Source organism: Peromyscus maniculatus, chromosome 15, assembly GCF_049852395.1.
Source record: "Peromyscus maniculatus bairdii isolate BWxNUB_F1_BW_parent chromosome 15, HU_Pman_BW_mat_3.1, whole genome shotgun sequence".
In the NCBI taxonomy this organism is placed as follows: domain Eukaryota; kingdom Metazoa; phylum Chordata; class Mammalia; order Rodentia; family Cricetidae; genus Peromyscus; species Peromyscus maniculatus.
Genome location: NC_134866.1, coordinates 31830015 through 31844110, shown reverse-complemented (window position 1 = coordinate 31844110; position 14096 = coordinate 31830015). Strand labels below are relative to the sequence as shown.

Here is a 14096-nt window from a genome sequence, read left to right as displayed (position 1 = left end):
GCATAAGCTGAGAATCTGAGAGGTCAGTCATGGTGAAGGGAAAACTTAAGAGAAAAGTAAGGCAAAATTCTTGCCTTCTAGAGCTACACACACACACACACACACACACACACACACACACACACACACCAGAATACACAGAGTCACACAGATACCTGTAGCTGGAGTTTTCTCTCCGGGTCCCACCAAGCCCCGGCAATCAGACAGCCCACTTATAAAATAAACACACAGACGCTTATATTATTTACAAACTGTATGGCTGTGGCAGGCTTCTTGCTAACTGTTCTTATATGTTAAATTAACTCATTTCTATAAATCTATACCTTGCCACGTGGCTCGTGGCTTACTGGCATCTTCATATGCTGCTTGTCATGGCAGTGGCTGGCAGTGTCTCCCTGACTCAGCCTTCCACTTCCCAGAATTCTCCTCTCCCTTGTCCTGCCTATACTTCCTGCCTGGCCACTGGCCAATCAGTGTTTTATTTATATAGAACAATATCCACAACAGATACCCACACCAGAAAAAACACAAACACAGAGAGAAACACAACACAAGAATACACATAAACACACACAAAAAACACACACACACATGCACACGTGGTCTCACACACACACAATACAGGTATGCACACACACCTAAAATGGATTAGAGAAATCTCTATCGATAATGGGGACTGAAACTAGGTCTTCATATTCATTTGTTCATTCATGAATGTTTCCCATTCATTCATTCATTCATTCACTTAGTCCTCCAATAGTCACAGCCTGTGTGCTACCATTTACCAGATATCTGAGGTATGGTCATGAGCAAACCAAGACATAGGACCTGAAGCCATGGAGCTGTCACCTGGCTTTCACCTAGTTTCTTCATAGAGCCCATGGTGACGTTTATTGTCTCTTTGCTTTCACCTTTTATACACTCTAGCCAGTCAAGGGTTGTCATTCCTCATGGCGTTCCCAATAATCACACCCAGGGCCTCCACTTTTGTAGGACGACCAGGGATCAGACCCTGTTCACAACTTACATGTGTGCCATCCTTTCATTCTTGAGTCAGTCTTACAAAGAATGGTTTTACAAAGCTGATACTCATTTTGAGCTTAGAGAATATGCCCAGAGAGGTGAAAATTTTACTCACATCACACAGCTTGAAAGACTTCCAATACAGGTTTCACTGGTCTATGCCATGTTCCCGGAAGACCCGATTGTGTTGTTCCAGGGCTTTAAGAAAAGTTTCATTAGAATAAAGAGGTAATCTGTTGTGGGTAGGTTTAAAGTTTTTATGCCTTCCTTTTGTAGCTATCAAAAGCAGTTAATCTTGTCAAGTGAATCAACCTTATTTCTCATTGGCCAACAAATGAGCAACAGTTTTTTTTTCTCTTTAGAGCTAGAAAATTTTTAAATAAATATTAAAACTTAACTCTATATGATTTTTAAATGAAATGTCTTCCTCTAAAGGCTGATCCAAAGAAAGAGAACAGTTGCTCCAAAATACTTCTCCCCCACTACCTCTGCCCCCACCCCACTAAATACTCAACCTCAAGGCCACCATCAGCACACTTGGCAGGAGGTTCCCATGAGCCCCGAAACTCTGCTGCTCAACCCAATCCTCCCTAAGGTGGCCCGGCAGGGGAGGGGAGACCCACCATGATACCCTGACATTTTTCCATGGCTTCTTTGAAGGAACAGCTGGGCCATAATAGAAGGTTACTCGGGGATACCCACAGGTTTGACAGGACCCCATAATTTTAAACAGGGTGGACACTAAATCCATCCAGCTCCGGAATGTTACTACTCTCCCAGGAACCTGGGCGAAGGTTCTGGTGCTGGCCTATAAATCTCTCTGGCCTAAAATACCCAAAATTAGTTTCTGTGCTGTGGGAACATAAAAACGATATGGCTTTTTTCTTTGACATGTCAGTTAATAAAGAGTGGGAGGTGGAGCCCGGATGCTGACTGCCATGTCTCAGAAGGGTTTACCCCTTAAAAATGGGAAGCGCTTTAATTACCTGTTGGTTTTGTTATATGTGTATGTTATATGTTTTAGGGGTAAAGGGGTCTTATGGACACTCAGGAAATTATATCATTAATTATGCCTGTCAGGATGTTATGTAGCCCAAAGTAATTGAAAATTCTTAGGGTTGACTCTCCTGTTTGTTTTGCTTCCCGTTTTCCAACTGTTTTTTAAAAGATTGTTCCTCGGTTTCCAGAGACTCTAAGCATTTGGTTAATGAAGAGAGTAAATTATTTTTGTCGGGAATAATTCAACAAAGCAACTGCAGAGGCTCTCTCTCTGTAGTTGACTTTGAATCTTGTTAATTGATGGCTTGCTTAAAGGAGAATTTACTTTCCCAGAGTGTGTGTGTTCCTTAACCTAATATTAATGTCAATTTGAATTCCTGAGCCATGGGGTGATATGGGAGGGAACTGGGATTTGGGATGCAGATAGGCATTACCCACTTACACCAAGAGACAGGATTATATATCTGGAGTGCCATCCCCTGATGCTGAAACCCCTGGCTATTCAGATAATAGAGTTCAGCCAGCTCTAGGCTACATCAACCAGCAGATAACCCTCGTGGGTGAATGAAGAAAATGGCATTCTGGCTTTGGGCCATATTCTGTCTGATTGTTCCATATCCCAGGTCTCTTTTGACCTCTTTGGGTGGGAGAATCATTCTCACATCTTTGGAAGATAAACTCTACAACAAGCACCTCTACTATGCATCTAACTAGACAGAACTGGCTTTCAGGAAACCCCAAGAGAAGCAGCCACTTAAAGGATACAGAAAAGAGATAGGGTTCTGACTGGCTGGGAAAAGAGAAAAATATATAGACACTTAATCCAGTGAGATATTCCTAAAGGCTCAGCAGGGCTATTTCCTCCTCATTGCTCGGGTTGCCATCTATGGTCACTGCCATGCTTATTCCAGGACAAAAGATCCAGAAGCATTCCCATATGGAAGGAGAAAGAGCCTTTAGAACAGTAGTGGCTTCAAAGAATGGAAGAGATTCTGACCCACACTGCAGGTGGGAATATAAATTAATGCAAACTTCCTGGAAACCTACTTGGCATAATGTTAAGAAATGAATAAAAATGTTCACACAATCTAAATCAGTAACTTACCTTAAGGAAATAATCAGAGATGGGGGTATAGATTTATGTTCAGGAATGTTTATTACTACATTATCTCTCTCTCTCTCTCTCTCTCTCTCTCTCTCTCTCTCTCTCTCTCTCTCTCACACACACACACACACACACACACACACACACACACACACACACACACACATGCTTCAGGAACAAACTAGATATAGACAACAGAAGATTGTCTAAATAGATTCTAATATATATACTGTGAAATTTGAAAGGGTTGTTAAAAGTCATGTTTTGGAAAATAGTTAATGGCATGGGAAAAATATCCATGTTGCTTGACCAAACTGGGGGACTGTGGTTGTTTTTATTTTCTTTTGTATAATTATCTGTGTTTTCCAAATTTTGATAATGAGCAAGAATTACTTATAAGCACAGAAAAAGATATCATTGAAGAACAAAAAGAAAGAATATTGTTCCCAAGCTTCAGTCCAACAATGATTTGAGCTTTATGTTCTCCTCCAGGAGGAATGCAGGACACTCTGATGTTTGGAAGATGTGCACTGGAGATCTACACCAAAGCTGACATTGATGTGATGTCCCAGTTCCTTTCCTCTGCAGTCTCCCCAAGAGGAACCCGGGAGAGCATCCTATGGATGCTACAGATAGGTAGCCTCAGATGAACAAGCCAAGGCTGGTGTGGAGATGGGTGCTTTGACAGCAAATGTCAAGAGGATGCTTCATTTCTTAAGGTCTTTAAGGACTGCCTAGCAAGGTCACATCCCATTGATGGTGGCCTTAGTCTGAAAGGCAGAACACTAGTCATTAAACAGAGCCAACTGCCCCTCAGCACTGGCCGCCAGTGTAATTGGTGTCTCACTTTCCCATGCCCTTGTTCCAGGAAATGATTTGGTTGTGTTTGGAGTTTCTGTAAATGGCAGTCACCCTGCGAGAGAAGGTCCGTGTCCACTTCCCCCTTACTAAAGTCAATATGTATTTATCACAAGATAATTCTCCCCCTTCTACCCTCTGGGTTTACACCAGGCCATGTCAGTCACATCACAGGGGGCATGTGGAAGAAGATAAAACTTCCTAAACATGAGAAAAGTTCTGTTGTTAGCCAAATCCCAGGCCCACTTTGCCAGACATTTTTCTCTGAAATTTTCAAGGCCACGTGTACGAATGGGAAATTTAATCCACATGTTTCTGATTCATATGTACACTCAATGCATCAAAATATCATCTCTTTGAAGTCCAAATGGCCTTTTTATAGACTTCTTCCCTAGGAATGGAAACTTGTGCTTAGCCAAGAACTAACAAATTCGAACCCTCCAAAGTCAGAGTTCCTTTCAAGGTTCCCAACTTCAGGAGATTGAACTAGACTTTGAAACAAACCCTCCACTCCCCCAGTTACCACAACATGATCATAAATTTCAAGGCGCTTCACCGTACTGTGCCTTCTTGGTCTTATTCCCATGCATTTGTGAAGTCTCCCAATAGAAGCCAAGTGCTGAAGAGTTGTCTTCAGGGAATTACCACAACAATGTGGTGAGAAATAATGACCAGAAGAAAGGAGTCCCCTCCCCTCAGGAACCTGAGAAGAAAATCAAGTGATTGGCCAGATGTGAGAGTGTGGAGACAGAGCCAACTCCAGACCCAGGATGGGATTCCAGCCCTTCTCGGGAACCCTGACAGTAAAACATCAGAACTTCCATGAATCTATTCCCTAATGGTACACGGTGGACAGGGCTCCAGACCTCCTCTCAATAGATACAATTCTAAGTCCATGTCACCTCTTCAAATCTCCTTTCTGAAGACAATTGGAAACATAAATCAATGCTGTCAAAACTGGAAGTTGGGGAAGAGGATTGGGGAAGATAAGAGAACATTATCCATTTCATGCAATGTTTCCATTGCTAAGTCCTGCCCGCCAGCTGGGCTCCAGAGCCCTGGGCCAGGGAAGGGAGGGGGTGTCTGAGCTAAGCAGACAGGGTCCTCTCTTTGCCTCTAAACTCTTCTATGAGCTGTAGATCCAACCACGATGCTTGGCATTTAGTAATCAGCAGTCTTCTTTTGACTCAACCGAATGCGTTTATCTAAATAAAATGTAATGGACTACTCTATTTCCCCCTTGAAAATCCCTTCTTTGTCTTTTCATTCACTTATACTTACAACATTTGACTGTAGACTAGCTAGGAGCACCAGCTCCCCAATGTATCCACCATTAAGCCACATTTAGTGAAAATAAATCAAATCTGTATCTTAAGCAATTGGCCTGCTCTCTGTCATTAATCACTTCAAGTGAGCGGATGAACAGTCATTTGCAAATGGGCATAAAATACAGGGACTGTGGCTGAAATTTCCCCTAAGCTTGCCTTGTAAAAATAATAACTGAAGATGTTTATCAGTTCAAAGATAAATGCACCTAAAACACATATACTCATGTCCACGTTGGAAAGGGAAAATTGTGGTTTGATATTTATCCTTTTTCAAATGGCTTCCTAAGGAACACCAACAATCAAAACCATAATGGTCTTCTATGGAACATACAAAGTCAACATGATGTGCAAGTTGATTTTTAGAGAATTGCTTATCAAAACTTTGTCAACCTCCAGGGCCATAAATAAGATGTTCTTCACGATTCAGTTTCCTTGGTGGAATCTACATTTGCAAATTGTTAGAAAGCTGACAAAGAGCAAGACCACCAATTAATTCTTGTTCAAATAATGGCATTGCCATAACAGCCATATGTTTCAGAGAAGCCGGTCATGTGCTACTTCTGTTATCCAGATGGGAAAACTGAAACAGGTGGCCTGTTCCATAATGTGCCAGCAAGCCAGATTTAGATCCTGAAGGACAGCATCTCCTGGCCATGGTTTAAACTGCTGAGTAGCATCACATCCCAAAGTTCTTCCTTCCTCTTCTTCCCAAAGGACTGTGAGAGGCCTTAGGTATGGATGGTCTGGTTCTGTGGCTTTTTAAAAACCGTACAGCAGCCAATCCTTCCCATTCATTAAAATTTTATGCAGATATCCAGGGTGTCAAATCTATGATTCCAGGGATGATCTGGCTGAAGGTCAAGAGTCAGAGGACGGAAACCCCTTTTTCCATTTTATCCCGAATGGACTCAGACTGGCCAGAACACCTCAAAGTAGAGGTTGAAAACCTGTGAGATAGTTTATTTCTCAAAAAATCCCCCGAGTTGGATGGTTTGTCTTGGGTCTTAGCTAATGAAAGAATCGGGCCTAAAGCTGGCTGTCTTCATTTTGTTGACGGCTACATCCAGTCCCCCACACCAAACCCCATTAGTAGAAGATTGTTTTCTGAATCAACAAACCCATCACTGCCACTCTGCAGACACCAGAGTCAGAAGTAAAATGATTAATGTGTGCAAGAAAGAACTTCTTAGAACAAGGGGAAACCGTAAATAGAAGGTAGTAGAATAGTTTAGATCAAGGATTGGCAAACACTTTCCATAAACAGCCAGATAGTAAATAGTTTATGCTTTGCAAGCCATATGGTCTCTGTCGCAGTATTACAATCCTCACTGCAGCCAGAGACAACATGTAAGCGAGTGAGCATGGCTGTGTTCCAATAAAACTTTATTCGTGGACTCTGAAATGTGACTTTCATATCATTTTCACATGTCACAAAACATTATTCTCTTAATTCCTCCTTCCCAATTTAAAGATGATAATAAGCTGTTGGTAGCTCAAAGGCCACAGAAACACAGGCAGATGTCTAGATTTGGCACACAGATGAAGTTTGTCGACCCTGGTGTCAAAGTCAAGTTTGCTCCACAAAACTTAAGCAGACGTGAATGGAATACGAAGGTTCTTTGAGAGACATTCTCAGAAGAGCTCAGACAATGTAGTCACTCTCTGGGCATTAGTATTCAAGAGCCAGAGTCTGAGCACATCTCCACTGGGGCAGCAGCTGTGGCTCCTTGCCTCTGGTTGAGAACCGGTAGGATCTGCGCTCAGAGAGCTCAGTGAATATATATGATGCACACAAAAGCAGAAAGGTCTTCGAGGAACCAGGACGCGAGGCTCCATATATCAGACGCTGACCATCAAAGACAGTAGCTCAGTTCACACCGCATGAACAGCCACCCTAGACTTCACTCACTTAGTTCAGTCAGAATCATTCATTCATTGGTGTGCCTCCAGGCAGGACATGTCCAACAGAGCACCATCTGAATAGCTCTGGTGGAACCAGACTGAGGCCCTAACCTGAGATCACAGATAAGTTGCAGAGAAGGAATTCAAACTCAGGCATGTTTTTGGTACTAGACAACTTGGGGTTTTCCTTTTAAAATTGCCACATTGGGTTCTTCAAAAGGGGATGACTTGTAACACTCATAAAAGAGGGAAAAGAGAAAAGTAAAATCTTTCTATATTCGATTATTTTTTTAGAAAAATGAAAGGTTAGTTTACCTCTAAAGTATTTGTATTCAATAGATAGTATTTTAATAGCTTGTTTTGTTTTGTTTTTGTTTTGTTTTGTTTTGTTTAAGGAACCTAAAGAGAACAGGCTTTAAGCCCCAAGTCTTGCAAATCATCTGCAGGACCACAGGTAAGTCATTTCACTTTTCCTAACCTCAGTCTTCTCATATATGAAGTAGATATACTAACACCTAACTTTATAGAAAGAAAGAAATACAGTATCACTAAGCCTCGATCACAGTGTCTAACAAATTCAAGAATGGCCATGATAGTAGGTGGTAATCTACTGTGCAGCTGACCTTAAAAATATGATTTCTATCTTTACCACAGATATTTGTACATCATGTTCACTGTGACTCTGTTCACAAGAGTTAGGAAGTGTCCATCAACTGATAAGTGAATAATGAAAATGTGATACATATGTACAATGGAATTTTATTCAACTGCAAGGAAAAATGAAATGAAATTTATGGGGGGAAATGGACAGAACTGGAAAATGTCATACTAAGTGAGACAACCCAGACTTAGCAAGATTAACCACATGTCCTCTCTCCCATGTGGATCCTAGCTTTGAATTTTTACATTTGTGAGTGTAATTCAGAGTCTGAAGAGGTCAGGAAGAGAGCCCAAGAGCATGATAAAATGGGAGGGGAAGAGGCCTTAAGGTGTGTGTGTGGAGGGGGGGCATTCTAGAACACATGTGGTATGAAAGTGGTGGGTGGGGGGAGGGGGGCGGGGGAGAGGGGGAATGGCAGAGGTCAACGCTTAACTGGTCAAAGTGCTGAGAACAATTCACTGTTGACTGCTCAGCCCTAAATGGGACAACAATATCATCTGCAAGGATGAGGAAACATCACAGGAGAAAGGGAGAAAAGAATGTAAGAGGAGAAAAATGGAAAGACTATTATGAAATGCTGCCTTAGACATGGCATGGCCATTGTACTCCTGAATTCACAACAACTCTAATTGCTTGCACAATTCCTGCACAAGATCAAGCCAGTTAATAATTCCAACATGGCTGGACGAGGGGTCTGTGGGACTCCACCATTAGCTTGGGAACTCTTGACAAATGATGGCCACTGGTGGAGGTGGAGTCATTTCTCTTGGAAGATGTGGTCACTGGTAGGTTGCCCAGGTGCATGTTAGCAGCACTAATTGGACCCAATGACTTAGGAAAAAAAGAAAGAAAGAAAGAAAGAAAGAAAGAAAGAAGGAAAGAAAGAAAGAAAGAAAGAAGGAAAGAAAGAAAGAAAGAAAGAAAGAAAGAAAGAAAGAAAGAAAGAAAGAAAGAAAGAAAGAAAGAAAGAAAGAAAGAAAGAGGACAGGAAGACGGGAGAGACATGTGTTAGGGAAGGTAAGATCCCTGGGAGATGAGAGGGCAAAGTTACAAGTACATGTGATCAAGATACATTGTGTATGTATAAAATTATCAAAGAAGAGATTTTAAAATACTTTTAAGCGTGATTTGTATAACATTGAATCTCACAAATGTAGCCATCTTTGCAGAAATGAATACATTTTAAAGAGATAGTGTGCCTCTCCTATTGGCCATTAAGACTCTTGAGCCAATGGTCCCCAGGTATAGGAATTTTCCTGAGAATCTCATACTAGAAAAGAGGAAAGCCCGGAGCCCTAGCATCAGTCAGAAGAGGAACTTGTCTCCCAGGAGATTTCACACAGCCCTCACAGCTTGTCAGCTCGCCTTGCAGGGCAGCCTGGAGCTGAGATGGTGCCAAGTGGGACCACACCGTGACTGGATTGGCTATGCATCCTTCATGCTGTCTGTTTAAACCCAAACCCCATGCAAGGACCCCAAAGACAGATTTAGGGAGTCATTGGGCCTGTTCATTTGTTCCTCTTCCCAATGTGGCCACATTGAATAGATCTCCTCTCTCTGCTTTTCACTGTTACTTGTCTCTTTAATTGGTTTATTGGGGATGGATGGCCTAGCCTAGCTCCTTAGAATTACCAGAGCCAAGCTCCGATACTAAAAACAATGGTAACATAAACAAAGGTGGAAAAGTCCACCATGCAGAAAGACAATCTTTTAATACAATGGGCTATGTTGGTAGAAGTTAGACTCTGAAGACTAGATTTGGCTGCAAGAATATTTACACAGAGCATGTGCACTCTGGATGGCTGGTCAGGGATGATCTATCTGCCAGTAATCAACGTCTTTGGGAAACAGGAAGAACTGTAAACATCACTGTGTGAGAACCAGAGAGTGAGCTTGTCTGAAGAAAAGCCGCAACTGCACAATTTCAAGATGACGTTTTATTTCATCTAAAAGGAATAATTGCACTTATTAAGGTAGTGTTCCCCAATGGATCCAGATCTTGAACCAAACTTCTATCCCCATAACAATTATAAGCAACAACTGTTTGACTGGGGAAGCCAGAATCTTAAACCTGTTTCCAAACTGTGTCCTAACCCCAACAAAAGGATTTAGGTCCTGACACCTTCAACGCCATTGAAATCAAATGTTTATTCTTATGATGACTGTATATATTCATGAGTTCTATTTTTTCTTCTCTTTTTATAGTTATAGATCAAGTGTGTGTGTGTGTGTGTGTGTGTGTGTGTGTGTGTGTGTACGTTGTTATTGTATAGGTTATAGGAAAACAACTAGGGCTAGCCTTGCCTTCCTTAAAATAACAGAACAGGTTATTTTGACTGATGTTGATTTGATTGATGGAGTCAATAAAATACATCAAAATCACTCACTCTGATTTACTTCACCCTGGGGGTATTGGTAGGGAAGCAAATTCCCCAAACGAAAGCTACATTGCAACCTTACCCTGGCTCAGGCTTCAGTCCAGGCTAATTCAATAGACACACCTCTCTCCTATCAGAACACTAAAGAGCTATTCAGGTTTACAGATCATTGTAGATACAGCCTTAAAAAGGCCCAAAGCCAAGCAACTTTTCTCACCCTCCTATGAGAGGTGCAAACCAAAGTTCTACCACTTGTGCCAGTGCAGAGGTGGATGTGCAAAGCTGATTTACACAGGGCGGGGTGGAGACGCTTTAAAAATGTGGTTCTCTTATTCCTAAGTCTTTCTATTGGACATTATATTCAACATCAAAAAAAGACACAGCCCCACCTATCTTCTGTATGTGTCTCTTCATGTCGAGCAACCATAATATTCTGAGAAATAAATACTTCTGTCAATAGACCTGCTGGGAACAGTGGAGTCAAAAAAAAAAAAATTCTATCGTCTCTTGACCAACTTAAGTTTGTTTAGGTGTTTGCTGTTTTATGGAATTCCTATAAATCCTACTAAAACATGCAAGTAGAGAAATCAACCTTAGGCCTGCGAGAGATGATTAACACAATCAACCTTGAAAAGATAAACATATGGAAAGGAGCACCACACAGAATGGGTGTGACCCGAGTGAAGCCATGTGATTAACTTAGGACAACCCAGCGAATATGTGGCAGAGCCCAGGTTTGAAGCCAGGATGGTCCTGCCCCCAGGCCCACGCCGTTTCTACAGCACAATAACAGTTTTCCAAAGGCAGAGCCGTAATGCCGGCCAATGCTGTCATGCAAGCACATGGCCTATAGACAGGATAGTGTCTACAAAGAGTCCTAAAGCATGGCATCACAAAAATGGAGGACGGAACGTTAAATGTGAATCGTTCCAGCAGAAAAACAAGACCAGAAAGTCGAAAGTCCCCTGACAGCAATGGATGAGTCCCTGGAGCCTGGGGTCCAACACGGCTCTGTCAAGCGCCGCTTTCTGTAATCATTCACAAATTTAACAGCCAACCTCAGCAATAATCTCTATGGCCTCATAAATCCAGGTCCACAAAATCAAGCAAATTTCACGATGTTCTATGTCATTCCATATATTGAATTTCATCATCTCGCGAAGGTTGGGTTCTTCCCCAGGAATAATGGAAGCAATTTAACCACCTGCATTAGTGCTTTCAACTTCAAAATCAATTTTATTAGGTACACGCACTAGGCAGTGGCCAAGATTATGCATTTTGAAGACCATTTACTGATGGTTAAAGTGGAATCTGCAGCAGGATTCGAGTATGGCCACTATCCCCTCCTAAACCCAGTGAAACATGATCACAACTGGACTCCAGCCTAGATTTGTTCCCCACACAGTGCCTCGGAGAGCACCTGTCAATCATTTGGAGCTGGTCCTTGTGCTAAAACCAACAGCAAACTCCAACCTACAGTCTTCAGCTAGCAGGACAGGCCACAGAGACTTCGGCCAGGCCTTCTGTCCCTACCCCTGGTCCCTACCAAAGGTTTTTCTGAAAACCTGCCAGAAAATGACTTGGGCTCTAGAAGGAAGAGAGCTTACCCTCCGACCTCAGCACTTCAAACCTGACTTCACACCAGTTTAAAACGCTCCGTGGCACCTTTCCATTCATCCGGTGCTCTGCGTGTTCCCTTCTGTCCTGAGTTCCGTCTTTCGCGCAGCCGACACATGCTGCGGGCACTCACAGCTGTCTCCAGAGAGGAGCCCTGTACTTTTTAAACAACCTTGCTTTGTGACCTGACCTGCAGGCCGGCTGCATACTTCTGTGTTCTGACAGCTAGTCATGTCTTTTGTCCCAGGCACACGGATACCGCAGGGTAGGGAAAGTTCACACTGAGCGCTCACATTTCAAAATGTAAATAGATGGCTCAGTCTGGAGGCCCAGTACACTTAAGTTGGGAAGACAAAACCTCCCAAAGCAAAGGAGAGGGATCCAAAGAGGGCTTTTCAGAGACCCCTGCAGGACACAGGGGCTCTGGTAGCCACACCTGGAAGGCCAAATGAGGCAGCTCCACAAGGGACAAGGAACCAGATGCCTCATGAGGAGGGGACATGTGGGTTTTCCTTATCCTCATTCCTTCCTGAGCTGTGGTCCTAGGTTTCTTTCTGCCTTACCTCTTTTCCCTTCTAAGCCCTGCTTCTCCATCCCTACTTCACCTCTGTCTTCTTTTTTCACTCTCCTCTCCTCCACGCTTCCTTTTCTTCCTCTTTTTTCTCATAGATGCAATCCAGCAGCTCCTGTTTTCCTTCTCTTTGGAACTCTGTTGCTTCCTTGCCATTTTCCAAAAATGCTCATAACTGGTTCCATCTCTCGTGTCTAAGGCTCTTCATGGCAATCACCACCTTACTAATTCTACCTGCCTTTAACAGGCTGTCTTCACAATCATCACACTCTGAACTTTACTAACACACGTAGATTTAGGGATGGGGTAGGCAGGGTTCTGAATTCTGTCACCCCTTAAATACCAACCACAAATGACTAATGTGTCATCTTCCTTTATCCTTTCCCTAGAACTGTCTGATTTTTATTTTACTTTTTGATATTTTAACTCATTACATTTTCACAATTTTACAAGATGGGTAGTATGTGTTTGTTGTATAAATGAATGTAACTTGAAAGATCACCTGCAATTCACCCTCCGGAGAATATTGCCATTTATGATTGATTTGATAAACACCACTTCAAATATCCAAAGATGAGAGAGAAAGGTGCTCTTCTCGATCTTACGGAGCCTACATCCAGTGAGGAAAAAAAATCAATAAACAAATACAATATAGCATATTAAGAACCATTAGATGGAAAATACCAGAAATAAATACCAAAGTTTGAATTGTATACTGTCTGGGGGCATTGGGAGGAAGTCTACCACTGCCTTGCCCATCTAACAGGAAGTGTGAATCATCTCATTGTTCAGTGTATATACCCATGTACGTTACTTACAAGTGGTAGTTGTCAACTTGACATAATCAAGAACCATCTGGGGTTAAAAGTGTCCATGAAAGGCTGTCTAGTCAGGTTAGGCTGTGGGCATGTTTGTGAGTACACTGATTATTTAATTCTTGCCCACTGTGGGTGGTACCATTCCCTAGGTAGAGAGTCCTGAGCTATGTAAAGTGAAGAAAGTGATTTGAAGGCAAGCACGTATACATTAATTCCTTCCTCTCTGATGTGGAGCAAGCAACAGCTTCAAGCTTCTGCAGCATTGTCTTCCCTGCACTGATGAATTGTAATCTGGAACTGTTGGTCAAATAAACCCTTTCTCCCTTGGGAGAAAGGAAGAGAGAGGAGGGGGGCAATGATTTGTGCTTCTGGAAAATCTCCTGAAGAAAAATAACATCCTGGAAAACAAATAGGAATTGGCCAAAGTACACAACAGGGAAGGGGAAGACACAAGGCAACAATCCTAAAGATAGAGAGCTGGGCACATTCAGAGAAATAAAGGGACTCAATGTGACTGAAAGCTATAGACAACGTCAGTCAATAGACTTGGAGAGGAAGGGAGCAGGCACTGGGCCTATGAGCCACATGACAATGTTCCCAGAGAGGTGATGTGAACAATGGAGGAAATTAAGGGATGGGAATGGCATGACCTACCTACACTTTGGGTTGACCAATGAATCCAATGATGAAACTACAATGTCCAATAAACACTGCTTTTTAAAAGTCTCTCTCTCTCTCTCTCTCTCTCTCTCTCTCTCTCTCTCTCTCTCTCTCTCTCTCTCTCTCTCTCTGTGTGTGTGTGTGTGTGTGTATGTGTATGTGTGTGTGTATGTGTG

At 42.4% G+C, this 14096-nt stretch overlaps 1 pseudogene; it reads right to left on the bottom strand.

Annotated features, from left to right (window-relative positions):
* LOC121822975 (small ribosomal subunit protein eS6-like) overlaps positions 1 to 11989 on the bottom strand; it is a 65076-nt pseudogene extending 53087 nt beyond the window's left edge.
* Between the last annotated feature and the right edge of the window lie 2107 nt (positions 11990 to 14096).